Raw genomic sequence first — 15,189 nt, 5'->3', positions numbered from 1 at the left:
AAGGTGCTTGTGTTTATCAAACCTTAGAATTTAAGTTTATCCATCCAGCCGCTGTTAATGAACCTTATTTAATAGAATAATGAAATTAGGCATGGCAGGGGGGAAGCGAGAAGCACGCACTCACTGTCCGGTGTGTGTGTGTGTGTGTGAGTGTGTGGTTTGACAGCTGTGGATAAGCAAATTTACTAAACTTAATTAATCTTCTTTCCTCAAGGGCAAAGAAATATGGAAACTTTTTAGAATAATTTCCCCATCAACAGCCTTGGTATCAGTAATTATAATTGTAATATAGTACTAGATGTTTGGTTTATTATTTTCTCATTTAATTAGATTTCATTTAGATTCTTTTACTACTTTTTGCTTTGAAATCTGTTAAAGTGTTTTCTCTTACAAATATGGCCTTAATAAACAGGAATTTCCCATAATAAGACTTCGATGAACTACCCTTTCCAAGCCTAACCAAGCAAATCAATCTTTGGTTGTCAACTGTATTGGGCTTCTTCTTGTCTGTTGTTGATATGCACTGTAGTTAAGTCGCTACAGTCTTATTATGAGTTATATACCACCTAATTAGTTATTTTGTAGCTTGTGCAGCTGAAATTGGCTAGAGACGCTCGGTTGCTATATGACAACAATGGCAGTCTTGAGCAGAAAGCAGAGGAGTAGCCTACCCGCGGTTATTCGTTTTTCGACAGGGATGTGACGTCACACTCGAGCTACTAGTCGCGAATACAAGACAAAAAGAACGCACCATAACGAGCCACATTTAAGCTCAAAGCCCCTGAAATTACAAACGATCAATCAGAGGTTAAATACCTGGGACTCCCAATCAGTCAGCAGTTGATACACTTAAACATGGGTCATTCCAAAACAAGGGCATCGCTATGCAATAAACAAAGTTTGTGTCAAATCATCTAAAGTTGTCTATTGTACTTGTGAGATGGGCTCCTTGTTGTCCTTTGTTGGAATGCACTGAAATAAAGTATGACAGGGCTCGGTGGTTCTGGAGTGTAAAACAATAATTTGTTTTCAAGCTGTGATGGCCGAGTGGTTGGACTTGAAATCCAATGGGGTTTCCCTGCGTAGGTTTAAACCCTGCTCAGAGCGTTGTAATTCTTTAATTGAAGATCATTCCAAACTAATACTATTGAAAATTCGCCTACTTAAAGCTACACATGCCTGATGTAACAAAAAATACCAAAATCATTAAACATGGGTCATTCCAAAACAAGGGCATCAGTATGCAATAAACAAAGCTCTTGTCAAATCATCTAAAAATTTCTGTTGTACTTGTGAGATGGGTTGCCGAGTGGTTAAGGCGATGTTCTTGAAATCCAAAGAGGTTTCCCCTCGTAGGTTCAAACGCTACTCATGGCAAATTCTTACTATAATGACACTGGTTCTGTAGACATTAAGTCTCCCAATATGCATGGTTCCAGTAGGTTGACACCAAAGATCCAATCAAACTCAGGTGTTACCATTGCACAACCCTCACAGGATTTTCTTCTGACTTGTCAATCTTTGCTCTTTTGTTTCTTTGAAAAAAAGTTGGACACACCCAGGCAATTTAAGAGCCATTCACACCTTATCACTTGACAACCAGTTGGACTAACCACCCGAATTAAACCTCAAAGTCGCTCAAGGTTTGAACAATCCTTCAGAGGTTAAATGCCTGGGACTCCCAATAAGTCAGTCAGAACTGACCAAAAAGCATCAGTTTGCTATGAAAACAAGTTGTATCTGATCATATTAAGGTGTCAACTGTACTTATGAAATGGGTTCCTTCTTGTCTGTTGTTGATATGCACTGTAGTTAAGTCTGTTGTTCCTCGGGGGTTTTGAACTATAAAAAACTCCCATTAGTTTCCAGCTGTGATGGCCGAGTGGTTAAGGCGTTGGACTTGAAATCCAATGGGGTTTCCCCTCGTAGGTTCAAACCCTACTCACAGCGAATTCTTACTATAATGATGGTGGTTCTGTAGACATAGAATCTACCAAGATGCATGATTCCATGGCAATGTTTATTCTGTTGATGCCACACCCATTCACACCTTGTCACATGACAGCCAAGTGAACTAACAAGCCACATTTAAGCTCAAAGCCCCTCAAATTGCAAAGGATTCTTCAGAGGTTAAATACCTGGGATTCCCAATCAGTCAGCAGTTGATATACTTAAATAAGGGTCCTTCCAAAACAAGGGCATCAGTATGCTATGCACAAAGTTCTTGTCAAATCATCTAAAGGTGTCAATTGTACTTGTGAGATGGGCTCTTTGTTGGAATGCACTGAAATGAAGTATGACGGAGCTCGGCGGTTCTGGTGTGTAAAAGAAAAATTTGCTCTCAAACTGTGATGGCAGAGTGGTTAAGGTGTTGGACTTGAAATCCAATGGGGTTTCTCCTCGTAGGTTGAAACCCTATTCACTGCGAATTCTTACTATAATGATGGTGGTTCTGTAGACAAAGAATCTACCAAGATGCATGGTTCCAGTCAGTTGATGCCAAAGATCCAATCAAACTCAGGTGTCGCCATTGCAGAACCCTCACAGGATTTTCTTCTGACTTGTCAATCTTTGCTCTTTTGTTTCTTTGAAAATAAGTTGGACACACCCAGGCAATTTAAGAGCCATTCACACCTTATCACTTGACAGCCAGTTGGACTAACCACCCAAATTAAACCTCAAAGTGTGAACAATCCTTCAGAGGTTAAATGCCTGGGACTCCCAATCAGTCAGTCAGAACTGACCAAAAAGCATCAGTTTGCTATGAAAACAAGTTGTATCTGATCATATTAAGGTGTCAACTGTACTTGTGAAATGGGTTCCTTCTTGTCTGTTGTTGATATGCACTGTAGTTAAGTCTGTTGTGCCAGGGGGATTTGAAATATAACAAATCACATGAGTTTCCAGCTGTGATGGCCGATTGGTTAAGGTGTTGGCCTTGAAATCCAATGGGGTTTCCCCTCGTAGGTTCAAACCCTACTCACAGCGAATTCTTACTCTAACGATGGTGGTTCTGTAGACAAAGAATCTACCAAGATGCATGGTTCCAGTCAGTTAATGCCAAAGATCCACTCAAACTCAGGTGTTACCATTGCAGATACCTCACAGGATTTTCTTCTGACTTGTCAATCTTTGCTCTTTTCTTTCTTTGAAAATAAGTTGGACACACCGAGGCAATTTAAGAGCCATTCACACCTTATCACTTGACAGCCAGTTGGACTAACCACCCGAATTAAACCTCAAAGTCGCTCAAGGTTTGAATTCAATTCAATTCAATTCAATTTTATTTATAGTATCAAATCATAACATAAGTTATCTCGAGACACTTTACAGATAGAGTAGGTCTAGACCACACTCTATAATTTACAAAGCCCCAACAATTCCAACAATTCCAGTAATTCCCTCAAGAGCAAGCAGTGCGACAGTGGCGAGGAAAAACTCCCTCTTGGGAAGAAACCTCGGACAGACCCAGGCTCTTGGTAGGCGGTGTCTGACGAGCCGGTTGGGGGTGTGATGAACAGTGGCGATAGTAGTCACATTAATAATGGAACAGTGACTGGATGTAGCGGGAAGCTGCAGGGTTCAGCAGGACGCAGCATGACATTGCAGGGCATCGCTGAGCTCAGCAGGGAGTGCAGCAGGACCACGGCGACAGCTGCAACCAGGGTCTTGGTGCCAACGTTCTCTCAAGGAAATACGCGGGGGGAAAAACATAAGGACTCCGGGGGAGTAAACTCCCCAGAAGCTAGGATTAGTAACAAGCATTTCTGGGACGGGCTGCACACAAATAGTAATAGTAATAGTAACAGTAATAGAAACAGTAATAGAAAGGGAGAGGAGAGAGCAGCTCAGTGTGTCAAAGGAAGGAAGTCCCCCGGCAGTCTAGGACTATAACAGCGTAACTATAACAGGTAACTAAGAGAGACAGGTCATAAGGAGAGGTAGCTTTTTCGGGCTTAGAACTCTCCCCCTGCCGGATCTGGCTTGGCTGGCCTGCCTCCCTCTACTTTGTTATGTATTATTAATCTAACAATTATGAAGAGAAGCAGTTGGGCCAGTTAGGTGAACACTGCAACTCCTCACTCCCTAACTATAAGCTTTATGAAATAGGAGAGTTTTAAGTTCATTCTTGAATGAGGTGACAGTTTCTGCCCCCCGAACCCAGATCGGGAGCTGGTTCCATAGGAGAGGAGCCTGATAACTGAAGGCTCTGGCTCCCATTCTACTTTTAGAGACTCTAGGTACCACCAGTAACTCTGCATTCTGGGAGCGCAGTGCTCTAGTAGGACAATAGGGTATTAGGAGCTCTTCTAGATATGATGGTGCTAGACCATTTAGAGCTTTGTAGGTCAAGAGAAGGACTTTAAACTCAATCCTGGATTCAACAGGAAGCCAATGCAGAGAAGCTAATACAGGAGAAATATGATCTCTTTTCTTAGTTCTTGTGAGAACACGTGCAGCATTCTCGGATCAGCTGGAGAGTCTTAAGAGACTTATTTGAGCAACCTGACAGTAGGGAATTACAATAGTCCAGCCTAGACGTAACAAATGCATGGACTAGTTTTTCAGCCGTCATTTTGAGACAGGATATTCCTAATTTTGGCAATGTTACGAAGATGAAAAAAGGCTGTTCTTGAGGTTTTTTTGATTGGCATTAAAGGATATATCCTGATCAAAGATAACTCCTAAATTTCTAACAGTGGTGCTGGAGGCCGGGCAACACCATCCAGAGTAGCTATATCTCTAGATAATGAAGTTCGAGGTGTTTAGGGCCCAGCACAATAACTTCAGTTTTGTTAGGGTTTAACATCAGAAAATTATAGGTCATCCAGGATTTTATATCCTTAATGCACTCTTGAAATTTTGCTAGCTGACTGGTTTCGTCTGGTTTGATTGACAAGTATAATTGGGTGTCATCCGCATAACAGTGAAAGTTAATTGAGTGTTTTCTAATAATATTGCCTAGAGGAAGCATATATAAGGAGAATAGAATTGGTCCAAGCACTGAGCCTTGAGGAACCCCATGGCTAACTTTAGCGCACTTGGAGGATTTATCATTAACATTCACAAATTGAGATCGATCAGAGAAATAGGACCTAAACCAACTCAGAGCAATTCCTTTAATGCCAACCAAGTGTTCCAATCTCTGTAACAGGATTGAATGGTCAATTGTGTCAAATGCAGCACTAAGATCTAGTAAAACAAGAATGGAGACAAGACCTTTGTCTGCAGCAGTTAAAAGGTCGTTAGTAATTTTCACCAGTGCCGTCTCTGTGCTATGATTCTTTCTAAATCCTGATTGAAAGTCATCAAATAAACTGTTGCTATGTAGAAAATCACATAACTGATTAGCAACCACCTTCTCAAGGATCTTGGATAGAAAAGGAAGGTTAGATATAGGTCTATAGTTTGCTAAGACCTCAGGATCCAGGGTGGGTTTTTTCAGAAGAGGTTTTATCACAGCTACTTTAAATGACTGTGGTACATAACCTGTTAATAGAGACATATTGATCATATCTAGTAATGAGGTGTTAACCACAGGTAATGCTTCTTTGAGTAGTCTCGTTGGGATGGGGTCCAAGAGACAGGTAGATGGCTTAGCTGAGGATATCTTTAACAATAATTGTTGAAGATCTATAGGATAAAAGCAGTCTAAGTAAATGTCGAGACTAGTCTTTATTTCTAACGACTCCGCGCTTTAAAGGTGAACCGTTAGAAGTTGAGTGTAAAAGGTGATGAATTTTATCTCTAATTGTTGTAATTTTATCATTGAAGAAGCTCATGAAGTCATCACTACTCATAGCTAGAGGAATAGATGGCTCAGTAGAGCTGTGGCTATCTGTCAGCCTGGCGACAGTGCTGAAAAGAAACCTTGGGTTGTTCTTGTTTTCTTCTATTAGTGATGAGTAATAGTCTGATCTGGCCTTTCTTAGGGCCTTCCTATAGGTTTTGAGACTTTCTTGCCAATCCAAACGAGATTCTTCCACCTTGGTGGAACGCCACTTACATTCGAGGTTTCGCGAGATTTGTTTTAATTTGCGAGTTTGGGAGTTATACCAAGGTGCTAGTTTCCTTTGCTTCATCATCTTCTTTTTCAGGGGAGCGACGGAGTCTAAGGTCGTCCGTAGGCATGTCGTAACACCGTCTACAAATGCATCAATTTGAGAGGGACTGAGGTTAACATACAGGTCCTCTGTTATGTTAAGGCATGACATAGAGTCGAATGCTGTTGGAATATCTTCTTTAAATTTAGCTATAGCACTGTCAGATAAGCATCTGGTGTAGGAGCTTTTATCTAATTTAATATAATCAGGTAGTAAGAATTCGAAAGTGATTAAAGAATGATCTGATAATCCAAATTCTGCGAAAATATTATTAAATCCTCAATTTCAATACCATATGCCGGCACAAGGTCGAGGGTGTGGTTAAAGAGGTGCGCGCCTTGTGCACACTCTGACTGAAACCGATTGAATCCAGTAATGAGTTGAAAGCAGTACTAAGGCTGTCATTGTCAACGTCCACATGGATATTAAAATCACCTACAAGAAGTACTTGGTCTGATTTAAGGACTAAACATGATAAAAACTCTGAGAATTCAGATAAAAAATTCAGAATACGGACCTGGAGCCCTGTAAATAACAACGAATATAATTGGCTGTAATGTTTTCCATTTTGGATGTTGAAGATTAAGAACAAGACTTTCAAATGAGTTATAATGTAATTTAGGTTTAGGAGTAATTAGCAGGCTTGCATCAAAGATGGCTGCAACTCCCCCTCTGGCCTGAGCCTCTAGGAATTTGAGTATTAATATGGCTGGGAGGAGTGGCTTCATTTAGACTAACATAGTCTTCATGGCCCAGCCAGGTTTCAGTAAGACAAAATAAATCAATTTTATTGTCTGATATCAACTCGTTTACCAGTACTGCTTTAGAAGACAGAGATCTAATATTTAATAGTCCACATCTAATTTTCCTATTTTGTTCTATTGCAGTAGTTTTAATTCCAATTAGGTTGTTAAGTATAGCGCATCTTTTGTTTACCTTTGATTTAACCGATCTGAGCCGGGGGACAGACACCGTGCTTATTAGACTATGAGTGGGCACCGCTCCAACGGGAAGCACAGAGGGGCGCGCGAAAGCACTGCACCTCTGATTACTAATATCAAACTTGGGTTGTCATGGTTTATGTCTGATAAACTCGTTCAGATTTTTTGATATGAGAGCGGCACCGTCCCGGTTGGGATGAATGCCGTCTCTCTCAATCAGACCAGGCTTTCCCCAGAACGCCCTCCAGTTATTCACATAGCCCACATCATTAGCTGGGCACCACCCCGACAACCAGCGGTGGAAGGATGACGACGGCTGTACATTTCATCATTGGTCAGGTTTGGCAGGGGTCCAGAGAAAACTACTGAGTCCGACATTGTCTTTGCGTATGCACAAAGTGACTCAACATTCATTTTAGTAATCTCCGATTTACGACCATTACCACCTACGTGAAGTATGATCTTACTGTATTTACGGTTCTTTTTGCCAGCAGCTTTAGATGGGTTTCTATATCGCCGCCTCCAGCCCCGGGGGCACATATGACCGGTAGGTAGGCCTACTGTAGCGCCGGGCCGCTGGCTTCACATATCGTAGTATAGAGCTCCCAATAACCAGAACTGGCTTCTCAGCGGGTGTATCGCTGAGTAGGGAGAACCTGTTAGAGAGGCGAAGACGCCCGTTTTGGCACCGTCATCATGTGCACTCCCTGGTCTAGATCTAACGCTACGCTCCCTCGGACAGTCACCCACTCGCCCGGCTGCTCGGGGTCTGCGGGGGATGGCTAGCAGAAGCTACAGAAGCTACAGTATGTTGGCCCGCATTAACTACATGGTGCTGGCTAGCTACGGAAGCATACGATTCTGATTCCATGGTGCGGAGCAATGACTCAAATTCACTAAGCCTTGCCTTCAAAACAGCGAATATACTACATTTATTACATGTATCGTTATCACTAAAGGAGGCAGGGGAATAGCTAAACATTTGACACCCACAGAGCAAGAGAGCAGGAGAGGGAGAGGAATTAGCCATTGCTAATGGCTAAGCTAAAGTAGCTAACAGTGTTTTAACAATTGTAAATTCAGCGAGTCAGTCGCTGTAAGTGAAGCTAAGTATAAGTGCTTGAGTAAAACAATTGTAATTCAAATGCAATCCAGGCAAATAGCTGCTAATTTAAACAGTGAAGCAGAGTTCAGTAAGTTTTTGCCGGAGCAGCAAACTAGCGTTTGTAACACGGGAACACCGGAAGTGACACAATACGCTCACCTTACACGTCGGCACGTCACGGTTCCTGTCAGTCCTTCAGAGGTTAAATGCCTGGGACTCCCAATAAGTCAGTCAGAACTGACCAAAAAGCATCAGTTTGCTATGAAAACAAGTTGTATCTGATCATATTAAGGTGTCAACTGTACTTATGAAATGGGTTCCTTCTTGTCTGTTGTTGATATGCACTGTAGTTAAGTCTGTTGTTCCTCGGGGGTTTTGAACTATAAAAAATCCCATTAGTTTCCAGCTGTGATGGCCGAGTGGTTAAGGCGTTGGACTTGAAATCCAATGGGGTTTCCCCTCGTAGGTTCAAACCCTACTCACAGCGAATTCTTACTATAATGATGGTGGTTCTGTAGACATAGAATCTACCAAGATGCATGATTCCAGTCAGTTAATGCCAAAGATCCACTCAAACTCAGGTGTTACCATTGCAGATACCTCACAGGATTTTCTTCTGACTTGTCAATCTTTGCTCTTTTGTTTCTTTGAAAATAAGTTGGACACACCCAGGCAATTTAAGAGCCATTCACACCTTATCACTTGACAGCCAGTTGGACTAACCACCCAAATTAAACCTCAAAGTGTGAACAATCCTTCAGAGGTCAAATGCCTGGGACTCCAAATAAATCAGTCAGAACTGACCAAAAAGCATCAATTTGCTATGAAAACAAGTTGTATCTGATCATATTAAGGTGTCAACTGTACTTGTGAAATGGGTTCCTTCTTGTCTGTTGTTGATATGCACTGTAGTTAAGTCTGTTGTGCCTCGGCGGTTTTGAACTATAAAAAAATCCCATTAATTTACAGCTGTGATGGCCGAGTGGTTAAGGCGTTGGACTTGAAATCTAATGGGGTTTCCCCTCGTATGTTCAAACCCTACTCGCAGCGTATTCTTACTATAATGATGGTGGTTCTGTAGACAAAGAATCTGCCAAGATGCATGGGTCCAGTCGGTTGATGCCAAAGATCCAATCAAACTCAGGTGTTACCATTGCGTAACCCTCACAGGATTTTCTTCTGACTTGTCAATCTTTGCTCTTTTGTTTCTTTGAAAATAAATTGGACACACCCAGGCAATTTAAGAGCCATTCACACCTTATCACTTGACAGCCAGTTGCACTAACCACCCGAATTAAATCTCAAAGTCGCTCAAGGTTTGAACAATCCTTCAGAGGTTAAATGCCTGGGACTCCCAATAAGTCAGTCAGAACTGACCAAAAAGCATCAGTTTGCTATGAAAACAAGTTGTACAAGTTGTTATAGTGTATATATTAATGTTAACTGTACTTGTGAAATGGGTTCCTTTTTTTCTGTTGTTGATATGCACTGTAGTTAAGTCTGTTGTCCCTCGGGGTTGTGAACTGTAAAATATCCTTTTGTTTTCCAGCTGTGATGGCCGAGAGGTTAAGGTGTTGGCCTTGAAATCCAATGGGGTTTCCCCTCGTAGGTTCAAACCCTACTTACAGCGAATTCTTACTATAATGATGGTGTTTCTGTAGACATAGAATCTACCAAGATGCATGATTCCAGTCAGTTAATACCCAAGATCCAATCAAACTCAGGTGCTACCATTGCAGATACCTCACAGGATTTTCTTCTGACTTGTCAATCTTTGCTCTTTTGTTTCTTTGAAAATAAGTTGGACACACCCAGGCAATTTAAGAGCCATTCACACCTTATCACTTGACAGCCAGTTGGACTAACCACCCAAATTAAACCTCAAAGTGTGAAAAATCCTTTAGAGGTCAAATGCCTGGGACTCCAAATGAATCAGTCAGAACTGACCAACAGGCATCAGTTTGCTATGAAAAAAAGTTGTATCTGATCATCTTAAGCTGTCAACTATACTTGTAAGATGGCCTCCTTCTACTGTACATCCGTTGTTGATATGCACTGTAGTTAAGTCTGTTGTCCCTCGGGGGTTGTGAACTGTAAAATATCCTTTTGTTTTCCAGCTGTGATGGCTGAGAGGTTAAGGGGTTGGACTCGAAATCCAATGGGGTTTCCCCTCGTAGGTTCAAACCCTACTCACAGCGAATTCTTACTATAATGATGGTGGTTCTGTAGACAAAGAATCTACCAAGATGCATGGGTCCAGTCGGTTGATGCCAAAGATCCAATCAAACTCAGGTGTTACCATTGCAGAACCCTCACAGGACTTTCTTCTGACTTGTCAATCTTTGCTCTTTTGTTTCTTTGAAAATAAGTTTGACACACCCAGGCAATTTAAGAGCCATTCACACCTTATCACTTGACAGCCAGTTGCACTAACCACCAAATTAAACATTTCAAAGTCGCCCAAGGTTTGAACAATCCTTCAGAGGTTAAATGCCTGGGACTCCCAAGAAGTCAGTCAGAAACTGACCAAAAGCATCAGTTTGCTATGAAAACAAGTTGTATCTGATCATATTAAGGTGTCAACTGTATACGAAATGGGTTCCTTCTTGTCTGTTGTTGATATGCACTGTAATTAAGTCTGATTGTTGCCTCGGGGGTTTTGAACTATAAAAATCCCATTTAGTTTTCCAGCTGTGATGGCCGAGTGGTTAAGGCGTTGGACTTGAAATCCAATGGGGTTTCCCCTCGTAGGTTCAAACCCTACATATTACCTCTATATGATGGTGGTTCTGTAGACAAATAATCTACCAAGATGCATGATTCGTAGTTAATGCCAAAGATCCACTCAAACTCAGGTGTTACCATTGCAGAAACCTCACAGGATTTTCTTCTGACTTGTCAATCTTTGCTCTTTTGTTTCTTTGAAAATAAGTTGGACACACCCAGGCAATTTAAGAGCCATTCACACCATACTTCAACAGCCAGTTGGACTAACCACCCGAATTAAACCTCAAAGCGCTCAAGGTTTGAACAATCCTTCAGAGGTTAAATGCCTGGGACTCCCAATAAGTCAGTCAGAACTGACCAAAAAGCATCAGTTTGATATGAAAACAAGTTGTATCTGATCATATTAAGGTGTCAACTGTACTTGTGAAATGGGTTCCTTCTTGTCTGTTGTTGATATGCACTGTATGCATTCTGTTGTTCCTCAGGGGTTTTGAACTATAAACAATCCCATTAGTTTCCAGCTGTGATGGCCGAGTGGTTAAGGCGTTGGACTTGAAATCCAATGGGGTTTCCCCTCGTAGGTTCAAACCCTACTCACAGCGAATTCTTACTATAATGATGGTGGTTCTGTAGACAAAGAATCTACCAAGATGCATGATTCCAGTCAGTTAATGCCAAAGATCCAATCAAACTCAGGTGTTACCATTGCAGATACCTCACAGGATTTTCTTCTGACTTGTCAATCTTTGCTCTTTTGTTTCTTTGAAAATAAGTTGGACACACCCAGGCAATTTAAGAGCCATTCACACCTTATCACTTGACAGCCAGTTGGACTAACCACCCGAATTAAACCTCAAAGTCGCTCAAGGTTTGAACAATCCTTCAGAGGTTAAATGCCTGGGACTCCCAATAAGTCAGTCAGAACTGACCAAAAAGCATCAGTTTGCTATGAAAACAAGTTGTATCTGATCATATTAAGGTGTCAACTGTACTTGTGAAATGGGTTCCTTCTTGTCTGTTGTTGATATGCACTGTATGCATTCTGTTGTTCCTCGGGGGTTTTGAACTATAAACAAATCCCATTAGTTTCCAGCTGTGATGGCCGAGTGGTTAAGGCGTTGGACTTGAAATCCAATGGGGTTTCCCCTCGTAGGTTCAAACCCTACTCACAGCGAATTCTTACTATAATGATGGTGGTTCTGTAGACAAAGAATCTACCAAGATGCATGGGTCCAGTCGGTTGATGCCAAAGATCCAATCAAACTCAGGTGTTACCATTGCAGAACCCTCACAGGACTTTCTTCTGACTTGTCAATCTTTGCTCTTTTGTTTCTTTGAAAATAAGTTGGACACACCCAGGCAATTTAAGAGCCATTCACACCTTATCACTTGACAGCCAGTTGGACTAACCACCCGAATTAAACCTCAAAGTCGCTCAAGGTTTGAACAATCCTTCAGAGGTTAAATGCCTGGGACTCCCAATAAGTCAGTCAGAACTGACCAAAAAGCATCAGTTTGCTATGAAAACAAGTTGTATCTGATCATATTAAGGTGTCAACTGTACTTGTGAAATGGGTTCCATCTTGTCTGTTGTTGATATGCACTGTATGCATTCTGTTGTTCCTCAGGGGTTTTGAACTATAAACAATCCCATTAGTTTCCAGCTGTGATGGCCGAGTGGTTAAGGTGTTGGACTTGAAATCCAATGGGGTTTCCCATTGTAGGTTCAAACCCTACTCACAGCGAATTCTTACTATAATGATGGTGGTTCTGTAGACAAAGAATCTACCAAGATGCATGGGTCCAGTCGGTTGATGCCAAAGATCCAATCAAACTCAGGTGTTACCATTGCAGAACCCTCACAGGATTTTCTTCTGACTTGTCAATCTTTGCTCTTTTGTTTCTTTGAAAATAAGTTGGACACACCCAGGCAATTTAAGAGCCATTCACACCTTATCACTTGACAGCCAGTTGGACTAACCACCCGAATTAAACCTCAAAGTCGCTCAAGGTTTGAACAATCCTTCAGAGGTTAAATGCCTGGGACTCCCAATAAGTCAGTCAGAACTGACCAAAAAGCATCAGTTTGCTATGAAAACAAGTTGTATCTGATCATATTAAGGTGTCAACTGTACTTATGAAATGGGTTCCTTCTTGTCTGTTGTTGATATGCACTGTAGTTAAGTCTGTTGTTCCTCGGGGGTTTTGAACTATAAAAAATCCCATTAGTTTCCAGCTGTGATGGCCGAGTGGTTAAGGCGTTGGACTTGAAATCCAATGGGGTTTCCCCTCGTAGGTTCAAACCCTACTCACAGCGAATTCTTACTATAATGATGGTGGTTCTGTAGACATAGAATCTACCAAGATGCATGGGTCCAGTCGGTTAATGCCAAAGATCCAATCAAACTCAGGTGTTACCATTGCAGAACCCTCACAGGACTTTCTTCTGACTTGTCAATCTTTGCTCTTTTGTTTCTTTGAAAATAAGTTGGACACACCCAGGCAATTTAAGAGCCATTCACACCTTATCAATTGACAGCCAGTTGGACTAACCACCCAAATTAAACCTCAAAGTGTGAACAATCCTTCAGAGGTCAAATGCCTGGGACTCCAAATGAATCAGTCAGAACTGACCAACAGGCATCAGTTTGCTATGAAATCAAGTTGTATCTGATCATATTAAGGTGTCAACTGTACTTCTGAAATGGGTTCCTTCTTGTCTGTTGTTGATATGCACTGTAGTTAAGTCTGTTGTGCCTCGGCGGTTTTGAACTATAAAAAATCCCATTAGTTTTCAGCTGTGATGGCCGAGTGGTTAAGGCGTTGGACTTGAAATCCAATGGGGTTTCCCCTCGTAGGTTCAAACCCTACTCACAGCGAATTCTTACTATAATGATGGTGGTTCTGTAGACAAAGAATCTACCAAGATGCATGGGTCCAGTCGGTTGATGCCAAAAATCCAATCAAACTCAGGTGTTACCATTGCAGAACCCTCACAGGACTTTCTTCTGACTTGTCAATCTTTGCTCTTTTGTTTCTTTGAAAATAAGTTGGACACACCCAGGCAATTTAAGAGCCATTCACACCTTATCACTTGACAGCCAGTTGGACTAACCACCCGAATTAAACCTCAAAGTCGCTCAAGGTTTGAACAATCCTTCAGAGGTTAAATGCCTGGGACTCCCAATAAGTCAGTCAGAACTGACCAAAAAGCATCAGTTTGCTATGAAAACAAGTTGTATCTGATCATATTAAGGTGTCAACTGTACTTATGAAATGGGTTCCTTCTTGTCTGTTGTTGATATGCACTGTAGTTAAGTCTGTTGTTCCTCGGGGGTTTTGAACTATAAAAAATCCCATTAGTTTCCAGCTGTGATGGCCGAGTGGTTAAGGCGTTGGACTTGAAATCCAATGGGGTTTCCCCTCGTAGGTTCAAACCCTACTCACAGCGAATTCTTACTATAATGATGGTGGTTCTGTAGACAAAGAATCTACCAAGATGCATGGGTCCAGTCGGTTATGCCAAAGATCCAATCAAACTCAGGTGTTACCATTGCAGAACCTCACAGGACTTTCTTCTGACTTGTCAATCTTTGCTCTTTTGTTTCTTTGAAAATAAGTTGGACACACCCAGGCAATTTAAGAGCCATTCACACCTTATCACTTGACAGCCAGTTGGACTAACCACCCGAATTAAACCTCAAAGTCGCTCAAGGTTTGAACATTCCTTCAGAGGTCAAATGCCTGGGACTCCAAATGAATCAGTCAGAACTGACCAACAGGCATCAGTTTGCTATGAAATCAAGTTGTATCTGATCATATTAAGGTGTCAACTGTACTTCTGAAATGGGTTCCTTCTTGTCTGTTGTTGATATGCACTGTAGTTAAGTCTGTTGTGCCTCGGGGTTTTGAACTATAAAAAATCCCATTAGTTTCCAGCTGTGATGGCCGAGTGGTTAAAGGGCGTTGGACTTGAAATACAATGGGGTTTCCCTCGTAGGTTCAAAACCTACTCACAGCGAATTCTTACTATAATGATGGTGGTTCTGTAGACAAAGAATCTACCAAGATGCATGGGTCCAGTCGGTTGATGCCAAAGATCCAATCAAACTCAGGTGTTACCATTGCAGAACCCTCACAGGACTTTCTTCTGACTTGTCAATCTTTGCTCTTTTGTTTCTTTGAAAATAAGTTGGACACACCCAGGCAATTTAAGAGCCATTCACACCTTATCACTTGACAGCCAGTTGGACTAACCACCCGAATTAAACCTCAAAGTCGCTCAAGGTTTGAACAATCCTTCAGAGGTTAA

The 15,189-nt window shown here is 41.6% G+C and overlaps 1 protein-coding gene and 14 non-coding genes across 15 annotated transcripts in view; 14 read left to right on the top strand and 1 right to left on the bottom strand.

Moving 5' to 3' along the window:
• Positions 1-15,189, bottom strand: part of LOC120569021 (double-stranded RNA-specific editase B2-like) — a 58,891-nt gene that overhangs the window by 21,010 nt on the left and 22,692 nt on the right. The gene's annotated exons all lie outside the window — the stretch shown is intronic.
• trnas-uga lies at positions 1,869-1,950 on the top strand. Its single transcript has one exon. It is a non-coding gene; the product is annotated as a tRNA-Ser (tRNA).
• Positions 2,907-2,988, top strand: trnas-uga. The gene has a single exon. It is a non-coding gene; the product is annotated as a tRNA-Ser (tRNA).
• trnas-uga lies at positions 8,556-8,637 on the top strand. Its single transcript has one exon. It is a non-coding gene; the product is annotated as a tRNA-Ser (tRNA).
• On the top strand, positions 9,119-9,200 carry trnas-uga. The gene has a single exon. It is a non-coding gene; the product is annotated as a tRNA-Ser (tRNA).
• On the top strand, positions 9,699-9,780 carry trnas-uga. Its single transcript has one exon. It is a non-coding gene; the product is annotated as a tRNA-Ser (tRNA).
• On the top strand, positions 10,267-10,348 carry trnas-cga. Its single transcript has one exon. It is a non-coding gene; the product is annotated as a tRNA-Ser (tRNA).
• On the top strand, positions 10,841-10,922 carry trnas-uga. Its single transcript has one exon. It is a non-coding gene; the product is annotated as a tRNA-Ser (tRNA).
• On the top strand, positions 11,398-11,479 carry trnas-uga. Its single transcript has one exon. It is a non-coding gene; the product is annotated as a tRNA-Ser (tRNA).
• Positions 11,970-12,051, top strand: trnas-uga. The gene has a single exon. It is a non-coding gene; the product is annotated as a tRNA-Ser (tRNA).
• trnas-uga lies at positions 12,541-12,622 on the top strand. The gene has a single exon. It is a non-coding gene; the product is annotated as a tRNA-Ser (tRNA).
• Positions 13,113-13,194, top strand: trnas-uga. Its single transcript has one exon. It is a non-coding gene; the product is annotated as a tRNA-Ser (tRNA).
• Positions 13,675-13,756, top strand: trnas-uga. The gene has a single exon. It is a non-coding gene; the product is annotated as a tRNA-Ser (tRNA).
• Positions 14,247-14,328, top strand: trnas-uga. The gene has a single exon. It is a non-coding gene; the product is annotated as a tRNA-Ser (tRNA).
• Positions 14,816-14,898, top strand: trnas-uga. The gene has a single exon. It is a non-coding gene; the product is annotated as a tRNA-Ser (tRNA).

Source organism: Perca fluviatilis, chromosome 11, assembly GCF_010015445.1.
Source record: "Perca fluviatilis chromosome 11, GENO_Pfluv_1.0, whole genome shotgun sequence".
NCBI lineage: Eukaryota > Metazoa > Chordata > Actinopteri > Perciformes > Percidae > Perca > Perca fluviatilis.
The sequence above is the reverse complement of the archived record's forward strand: the minus strand, read 5'-3'. Positions and strand labels throughout refer to the sequence as shown.